The sequence below is a fragment of the Panthera onca genome, chromosome B2 (assembly GCF_046562875.1).
Source record: "Panthera onca isolate mPanOnc1 chromosome B2, mPanOnc1 haplotype 2, whole genome shotgun sequence".
Lineage (NCBI taxonomy): Eukaryota > Metazoa > Chordata > Mammalia > Carnivora > Felidae > Panthera > Panthera onca.
In genome coordinates, this window is record NC_138343.1 from 75,504,849 (window position 1) to 75,514,730 (window position 9,882).

General features: G+C 36.2%; 1 pseudogene; it reads left to right on the forward strand.

Annotated features, from left to right (window-relative positions):
* The window catches only part of LOC132667972 (protein CRIPTO3-like), a 34,862-nt pseudogene extending 26,298 nt beyond the window's left edge, over positions 1-8,564 (forward strand).
* The last annotated feature ends 1,318 nt before the right edge of the window (positions 8,565-9,882 follow it).

Sequence of the window (9,882 nt, forward strand, 5' to 3'; positions counted from 1 at the left end):
AGCATAAATTATGTATCATTCTTTTCTAAGTTTTTAAACATACCAAATGACCCTGAATTGGGGCAAATCTTTTGGCTGTTTTGGAACTTAAAACTGGAGTGTTGGATTAGATTGATCTCTTAGGTCTCTAATTTTTCAGGCTTTAAGTCTTAATTTAAAAATAAATAAACAAATAACCTATAATTAAACTGTGACATCTTATTTGTCTTAGATTCCTCAGTGGCCAGCAGCAATGGGATCTTTAGTACATGCTTGATGAACTTAGAGTCCTTTTCACCAGCTTCTACAAGAAAAGGGAGGTTAATTAGAGTCTTTGTCCACAGACATAGTAAACCTATAGATTTTATTTTGATGAGTGCTACTATGCTTTTCAAATATCTCTACATGATCAAATAGCCATTATACTTGCCTACCTAAGTGACAATAAGTAATCAGAGACTACAGATATTATTACAGCTATTGATTTTAAGTCAACTCAGTTCATGAAATATGAAACAGGTCAAGTAGTGAGCACTTGTAGTCATTTCCTTTATATAATGTATGTTAATTGTATTAAAGCTTCATTCATTTGATTTTCATTTATTTGATGCTTTTGATGGTTTACATAGTGGCTGGGCTGTATTTCTTCCTTAATTAACTCTTTCTTAAGTGTCATAATCAAGATTTCTGGGAGGGGAGCCTGGTGGCTCAGTCGGTTGAGGGACCGACTCTTTGTTTTGGCTTAGGTCATGATCTCACGGTTTTATGAGTTTGAGCCCCGCTTCAGGCTCTGTGCTGGCAGCACAGAGCCTGCTTGGGATTCTTTCTGTCCCTCTCTCTCTGCCATCCCCCTACTTGCACTGTCTGTCTCTCTCAAAATAAATAAACAAACTTAAAAAAAGATTTCTGGGAAATGTTTCTAGCATTAAAGAACAGTTGCATTATTATTTATTATGCATTATTTGTTATTAATTATTCCAGAAAATCTCACTTATGTATGAATAATCATAAACACAGTCAAACCAATTGCTAAAGTATAGGTAACTTTAGAAGGTTATTTTGAATCATTTAAAAAATTTAAATTCATTCAAGTGCATTTTCTTGAAAATAATCTATAATGCAGGGTTTTCACTAATGTTGACTGCTCTTCCTATCTGAACACTGAAATGTTTGAAAATTGTGACAAACTTTACTGTGGCAAAAATCAGAGATAGGTTATCTATCCCTTTTATCATGAGAAATCAAAATGAAAAGAAAGTGCAGAAAAGAAAAAGAAAAAAAGTTAAAAAAATTTACTTTCAAAGTGGTAATTTTTATCTTATAACTGAAACACTTTCCATGACTGATCAAGAACCTATCAGTCTCTTTGTAAGCCAAGATAAACTGTCTGCAGAAAATCTGACTAAGAATTCATCAAAAGGAAGGTTCCTAGGCAAACTCCACCTGTGGGTAGGGGACTGGTGGCGATTATAAAAGGTCCTGCACTGAGTTCTTCTGTGACATTTCTACAAAATTAATGAAATGTAAACTACTGTCTATATTCATCAAACTTTTAATCTGTTCTAAAAATGAGATGACACAAGTGCATATCAGATCAACATTTTGTTCTTAAGATTGTTCTTTAGTGGTGAACTTCCTACTCAAAGGGAATCTGACAGTCCTGAAAGGAAGGGGTCATCCCATTGCTCTTAAACAGGGAAAAATACATGGAAGGCTAATATCGTTTTAAGAAAAAAAATAGAAACAATTTAAAAGTAATACACTTCAAAATAGAGAAAAAAAATGTTTTAAGTTAGTTTTGCCACTGTCAGTCTCAATTTAAGATATATTCAGAAACATATTCTTTTCTGTTTTACCCTAGTATTTTATTTACAGAGAAACTTACTAACTGATGCATTAAGTTTTATGATATTGGATCCAGGTTGCTATAGGAAGTAATCAAACATAGCAGGGCTTAGCAGGAAAAAATAATAGTTCATTTTATCTGCCTGTGTTATCAAAAAACTGCTTCTTTAGATGTGAACCGGTCATTAACATTAACATTGGTTTTTGATTCCTGTCTGCTTTTCTGGAGTATCTGTTAGTTTTGCAGGTTGCTTTTCTTTGCTCCTCTATGAAAGCCTGTAAACAGTTCAGTGTAGAAAATTATCTATTTCATAAGAAATCTAAAACCTGAAGCTTCTTTGTTTTTATAAATTACAGCTATAGAACACTTCATAGGCTTAATACATGGGAGAAAGAGTGTCCAGGTCAGGCAACTAGATGTTTTCCAATACTTGTAACATGTAGACAGAATAGTATCAAGACTCTCAAATTCAAAATCATTTTAGAAAAGCATATTTTTATACAGAAAACAATTTTTAGAATATTATTCAATCTTGAATAATACTTTCAAATGTCCAAGTTGCCTCTTTCTCACGGTTATGTTGCAAACAGAACAATATAATGGCAACTTATTATGTTTGTTTACATCTTAGTTTCAGTATCTGCAACACATATTACTGCATTCACGTGCATAGTGTAGATCTTCAATAAAATATTAAGCTGAAAATCATATGCAGATGACAATCTATTTGTTGCCTTCTAATTTATAAACTGCTTATGTACTGCTCCAAGGTGCAGTATACTTCCTCATAAATCCGGGGAAGGTTACCCTTTGAGGAGAGGGATCAAAAGATGACAAGCTGTGGCCCAGTTTGAAGCTCAGAATCCAGACGAGTGAGGATTTTAATTGTGGATGGGAAAGACCTGGTTCTGTCGTGGGCCTGCAGAATGTCTTGAAGTGTTTTTCAATGTTTTGGGTTTGGCAAACCCAAAGTGTGTTTTGCTAAGCACTTTTCTCTTCATTTTAAGCCCATGTGTATTATAAAGGAAATTTAATCCGTATGTTTTTGATTCCTTTACACTTAACTCATCAAAATGTTGTTTTGTAAGAGCTATTTGATGTCTAAGGAGACTTTGAGTCTTTTTATAACTTTTAAAAGGCTTTTTCCCTCCTTAGAAACAGGAAGTCGTGTTTTTCTAAGAGTAAACTAACTAAAAAAACCTAAAGGTTAGTATTAGAAGACTTCAAATGTAGGCTGAATGTTATACTTACTATTGCTTGATTTCTTCTAAGCATTTTTGGTGTTTTCACTCATTTAATTCTTGCAACTACCACATGAGGTAGGTGCTGTTACCATCTCTACTTTAAAAGAGAATTTAAGTTACTTGCCCAAAGGTCACACAGCTCCTAAGGATGGAGCTGGGATTTGAAACCAGACAGTCTGGGTCCCTAACCATTATACTAAACATCTAACCATTATACTAACCTGCTTATTTCCATAGTGTTATCCTGGAACTTAAAACTTTGGACCTTCCTTAAAATTAATTGGGTACCAATACTCTACTAGATGCCAAAAAGATCATGTTCTTGCCCCTAAGAAAGTTAATTTTTGTAATGAGCACAAATAGATAACAAAACAAAACACATAAACATGACAGAACACAAACACGCACACACACACACACACACACACAAAACCGGTAAATGAAATACTACATTTCGTCAATATCATATTCATTCAACATGTATTTATAGAGTATCTACTAATGGCAGGCTCTCTCCTGGTCTCTAGAGAAGACAGTAGCCATGGATCATGTAACTTCATGAATAACGGGTTGTATTCCTCCCCATAGAGGAGACCACTGGGGGGAATGGAAAAAATGCTTGACCTGCTTCGGATATTTTCAACAATGATAGAAAGTCAGGTGGCAACTAGGATGACTTATAACAACCCATCCAGCCTGCGTCCTTGGGAGGACAAGTTTCCTATGGAAACTACAGTCAATTCTGGTATCCACACCTGCTTGCTTTTCTGGTGCCACTGGGTATTGTCTTCTGAGCACAGATCTCCTTTTCATCAACGATGTTAAGAAGCTAATGTTCCTGTTTCTGTAAAATGCCATTTTTAACTCTTAAAAGTCTTAGCTAAGTTGAAGAATAGGATACCTGAAAGACATTTAGGGAATTTCACTCCTGTGAATACAAATTGGCATGCTTTACTGCATCCGAATTATGAATAAAAAATTATAGCAAACACTTGAGGAAACTTAACAGTTAACTCATTCAGTTAATGTTTATTTGAAATATTTATGGGTGTTTTTATTATAAAAATAATACAAACATGTTAAAAACAATTTGGAAATCAAAATTAGGTTAAAAAATGAAAATCTACCCCCCGCCCCCCACACACAAGCGTAGCTGACATATCTGTTGGTTATAGATAACCAGTTTATTGTTTTTAAATGGCTATAATTAATTGTCTTGCTTCTAGTTATGTGCTTCAAAATTTTTTTTTCTCTTTAAAACAAAAAGAATAAAACGTTTTATTTTTAAAATAAATTATCATAATAGAATTTGGAAGCTTGAATTTGGCTTTCTTTTCAATTTGAAGAAGGTTATATTTTCTTAGAAGAAGGCCATTTGAGACTCTGAGTAATCAGAATTACCAGGATGTGGTTCTCCATAGACAGAAGTCACCCAGGAAAGTAGAAGATGAAAGTCATGGGAAGAGATGTGTGGTGTGGTACAGAAAAGTCACTCAAAATGATACCTTTTCCTCTGGAAATGGGTCTTGGATTCCAAATCAAAACTCTTTTGAAATGAAATGGAATAGACACTACCAGCTGTATAAGGCCCAAAATGTGGCTAGAAATAATAAAATTTGTTAAGTGTTTTACAAAACTATGTTTTTCTTCCAAGCCCTCAAAGGAAGTCCGAGATTAACTGTATTTTAGGAGCATTACTTTTCTCATCAATATTGTTTGTAAGAATGAACGCCTTTAAAAGGTTTAAACTCTTAAAAACTTCTAATGCTCGTATAAAGAAAACTTTAAAATAAAATATGCTTAAATGCAAGCTAAAAGTGTTAAAAATTGTCAGTTATCTCAAAGAAAAGAAAAAGCATAATAGTACTTTAATTTGTGTTAAAAAGTAAGATAGAAACATACTAAATAAAAAAATCAGTACTTTTTTAAAAAATTAATTCACAAGTTAGCTAACATACAGTGTATTCTTGGCGTCAGGAGTAGAATCCAGTGACTCATCTCTTACATATAACAGTGCGCATCCTAACAAGTGCCCTCCTTAATGCCTGTTGCCCATTCTCCCCACCCCCACCCCCATCAAACCTCAGTTTCTCTGTATTTAAGAGCCTTTATGGGTTGCTTCCCTCTCTGTTTTTATCTTATTTTTCCTTCCCTTTGCCTATGATCAAATTCTACGTATGAGTGAAAACATATATCTGTCCTTTTCTGACTGATTTACTCACTTAACATAATATCCTCCAGTTCTGTCCACGTTGTTGCAAATGATAAGATTTCATTCTTTTTCATAACCGAGTAGTATTCCATTGTGTATGTACCACATCTTCTTTATCCATTCATCAGTTGATGTATATTTGGGCTCTTTCCACAATTTGGCTATTGTTGACAGTGTTGCTATAAACATTGGGGGCCATGTGCTCCTTTGAATCAGCACACCTATATCCTTTGGATAAATACCTAGTAGTGCAATTGCTGGGTCATAGGGTAGCTCTATTTTTAATTTTTTGTGGAACCTCCACACTGTTTTCCAGAGTGGCTGCACCAGTTTGCATTCCCACCAATGGTGCAAGAGGGTTCCCTTTTCTCCACATCCTTGCCAAGACCTATTGTTTCCTGAGTTGTTAATTTTAGCCACTCTGAAAAAATCAGTACCTTATAAAGACTTACATTTTTAATCTTTCCATCAAATACCTCCCAGTAGCCAGAAGGCTCTTGTTTCATGCGATTCTCCAGATTCTGCCATGGAGCCTGTTTTTGCTTTGAGGATTCTATTCAAATATCAAGAACATTTTTTAAAATGAACTTTCTTTAAAGAAAAAAAAAAAGGAAATCCCTGAGCCATGCATGTTTTCATATTTGAATTATCTTATTCAAATAAGTACTTTTTGCAGTTTTATTGCAGTTTTTCATTTGTCTTACAACAGTTTTCTCTTAAAACCCTTCATTGTCCTTCATCGTAGTTGCCAGTCTATAGTCCTCTCTCTCCACTTGTCCTCCACTTGCTGGAAGCTGAGAGAAAGCTTCTCTAGGTGTACAAAGTGGGGAAATGGAGTTTATTCAGAGATTAAGAAAGAATCTCCACCCTATTTTAGCTTTACAAGTATAAGACGTTCTCTCTCTCTTAGCATTTTTCTTCCTATAATACAAACTAGAACAATGAATTCTTGTGATTCTCAGGCATCCCTTTATTGACCTCCCTTTATCAACCTTTATTCTTTCCCTGCACTTTCCTCAAGGAAAAGAAAGGAAAGGCAACTAGATGCAGTTGGCTTCTAGCATGGCTCTCAAACAAACGAGGCTCTCACAGAACAAGTTTCACCCTTTAATCCCATCTTTCCAATGATGTTGTGTCCTCACCTTAAAAAAATCATGAGTACCAATTTTTAACAGTTTTAAAACTTCCTACTAAAACTGCCTACTGAAAAAATAAATACAGATACCAATTCTAATGGGATGAGATTGATAACCATGTCACTATTGCCAGGATGGTCTGGAGTTGGTTCCCTGAAATGGGTGGTGAGAGTTCAAGTGATTTAGTTGCCAAAACAATGAACTGATTCTACAACCAGTTTATGCATTCTGGCTTTCAAATCCCAAGATCCTATGTCTCCATCAGAGTAGGTAGAGACAATTGTGGGAGGTCCCCTGCTTGCCTCATCTTTGTTTCCATACAATGATCCTGGCTCCTCTCTGCTCAGGAAAGGAAGGACAGAGAGAGCAGGATAGGTGTATAAGAACTGTGGGGAGGATGTAGTTCCTGTAACTTCCTTTCTACTTAGGCCCATTGTCCACCTCACTGTATCACCAGTATACTAAATTGAAGATCTCCTGAAGACCTCTTTACATTTGAATGGATTCCTTGCTCATCTAACTCCTACTCTAGAGGCAACTTAGTCCATCTAGAAATGTGGCTTACAAATGCGGTTATTGAAAAGAAACACTTTGAAAAGAAAGAAAAAGATTAAAAGAGTGAAAAATTCAGTTATTCAGTTTATATGTTCCCTAATCTGAGAACTGATTGTCAAAGGTATTGCACAGTTAACCTGGAAGGAAGACTCAGGTTAAAAAAAGTAAAACCACTTTATTCCCAACAAGTTACAAGTATGAAGCTCAGGTTTTACAGACTTCTTTTATAATTTATTCTTTGATTTTCCTGGCCTCAGTATAAATTAATATAGTCAGGAGCGCATTTAGAAAGTTGAGGCTATGTCAATTTTTATGCTTCAAGTTGTATTCAAATTTTTAATCTGAAACCGGGTAATTTGGAGAACGTGTCATTTTCCATGTAGAAAAATGTGTGTGTGTGTGTGTGTGTGTGTGTGTGTGCACATGCATGTGTGTGTTTGTGTCCAAGGGGCTCTAACTGAATTGAATTGGACAAGGGGCTCTAATACACAAACATGGATTGACCAAGTCTGGAAGATCTGGTACCTTTTGCTTTGAGTTGAGAAGCTCTGGTGACTAGTCCAGTGAATGTATGAAAATGAACAGTAAGGAAATGGCTTTCTAGTTGTGTGTGTAATTACTACCTTAGGGGGGTTAAATTTCCAGAAGGAACCTGGGAATTTACAAAAATGCCCAAGGAATTTGATAATATGCTTTTCTTATTGGCCAAGGAAATTGTTTCCCTCCATATGTATTTTCTATTTTGTCTTCTCCTCCTCTTCTCCTTTCTTCTTCTTCTCCAGTGCATTTATCTCTCATTTTTACAGTCACACACTATAAGTCTGCTTGCCTTAGAAAGGATGAATATCCCATAAAATACAAACAGTATGTGAGTACAATGATAGAGGTGAAGGACTTCAACATAAATATCAATTCAAGTGAGTTCTTTCCCTCATTGAACTAGAGTAACAAGTTCAAAAACAGGAGGCAGTTATCTGTCTGGTAGAGCAAGACTGGGTCTAGATCCAGGGGAGAGAAAGGACATACTAGCAGTGACAAACCCAACTAGGAAATGGGGGAGCTTTCTTGAAATTGAGTTTGGGTTCACCGAATCACAAGACGGCCCTTACCTTCTGAAAGCCATTTCTTCTCTTTGGATAGGATTACAACACTATCTCTGATAAAGTTTTCTTCTCAGTAGAAACAAGGTAGTAATTTTCTCAGCATGGAAATTGAGTGGGAGTGGCCAAGGCACCCAAAGTTTTAGAGAGTCTCTGAGAAAATCATCTCCCAGCGATGCTAAAATAGCTGACTGCAGGGTCTTGAACTATTATGTATTTTTCTACAGTTGTTCCTCTGGCCTAGGCCTGTGGCAGACCTTTGATTCCTGCCTTAGGAAAGATGTAACTGGTTCAGTAGTAGAGGGAGAAGACAATGATATTGAAGCCCTGAAGAACAGAAAGTGTGGGCCCTGGCATTTTCTCAGCGCTCTTTATAAACAAGTGTGTGGACCACAAAAACAGCTTCCAGCCTGGGAAGAGGCTGTAGAGGGTGAGGCCCCAAATGGAAGTGTCTCAGAGTGGAGGAGGAAGCTAACTGGAGACAGAAGGTGATGCAGATAGCATGCAGGCAGGGATTGCTATGCCCCATTTCTGGAGCTGAAATGAAAGGGTGAGGATAGCTATGTCGCAAAGGCAGGGGGAAAGGAAAGAAGAAAAATAGAGTGAACGTATTTGTTGGTTACTTATTATGTGTTAAGCTTCATACCAGGCACTAGAAAAGTGTTAAGCCGTTTAATCATTACAACAACTTGACAAGAAAGGGAATTTTGATTCCCACTCCATACATCTCCATATCTGAGAAATCTAGATTTCTAATAGATTTCCAGATAATGAGTTTTGGAGAACCCTTGTAATTGAAGCAAGAGAACAGGGTAAGATTTGAACCCAGAATTCTGTTCTTAAGACCAATGATCTACGTATAGCCCATGAAAATGCAGTTCATTACAGAAAAAAATTTCCTAGTAAAGAGTTCATCTGACAAAGCACATAGAATATCTTTGGAAAGAAGCTGACTACTTTGACAAAAAAAATAATGCTCAGTGGGTCACAGGCAATATGAATTAATACAGGGGGAAATGTTCCCCCTCAAATAAACTTCTTAGTATATTGCAGTGGAAAATACTGTGGTGTTACAGTAGCCTCATTGACCAGACACACAAAGACTCACCAGCCAAGTTAAGATGCATGAATCACATGATATATTGAGTCAATTTAAAACCTCTAGCCAGAAACAAGGGGGAAAGATGGGGTAGATTAACACACTTAGGATAGAATCCAGGGGGGTGGAAGGATATCATTATCTGAATCCTTTTTGCCACATCAACCTTTCCTGCTGACTGAGTGGTTACAAGGATCAGAGCTGAGAGTGAACAGGGGGCTCCAAAGACAGAAGATGCCCAGAACCAATGTACGCTTGCTCTATTGCAAAGATGCAGGAGAAAGCACACAAGGCCAGAAAGTTCAGAGTTCACTGAGTTCAGAAGCTCATTGATAACTGATGACCAGACACAACCTTTACCTTTGAATCCATGGCCAAACGAGGTCATCAATGGCTGATGAAAGGAGTCTAAACTGTCATAAATATTTGCTATCTCATAAGGTTTTTTTTCCTGCCATGTTTACTACCACCAATGTTCTTCCTTCTTCTGTGTAGACCCAGGTTTCTACTTGATTTCAGTTTCCTCTTCCATATTTGTGTGTGTGTGTGTGTGTGTGTGTGTGTGTGTTTAAATTCTTCTGATGAATTCTATAAGCTCTTGCATATCTGAAAAAAATCTTTTTTTTACCTTTATTTTTTAAAGATACTTGATATACTTAGAATTCTAGGTTGACTTTTTATTTTCAGTACTTGAAAGATTGATTCACTGTT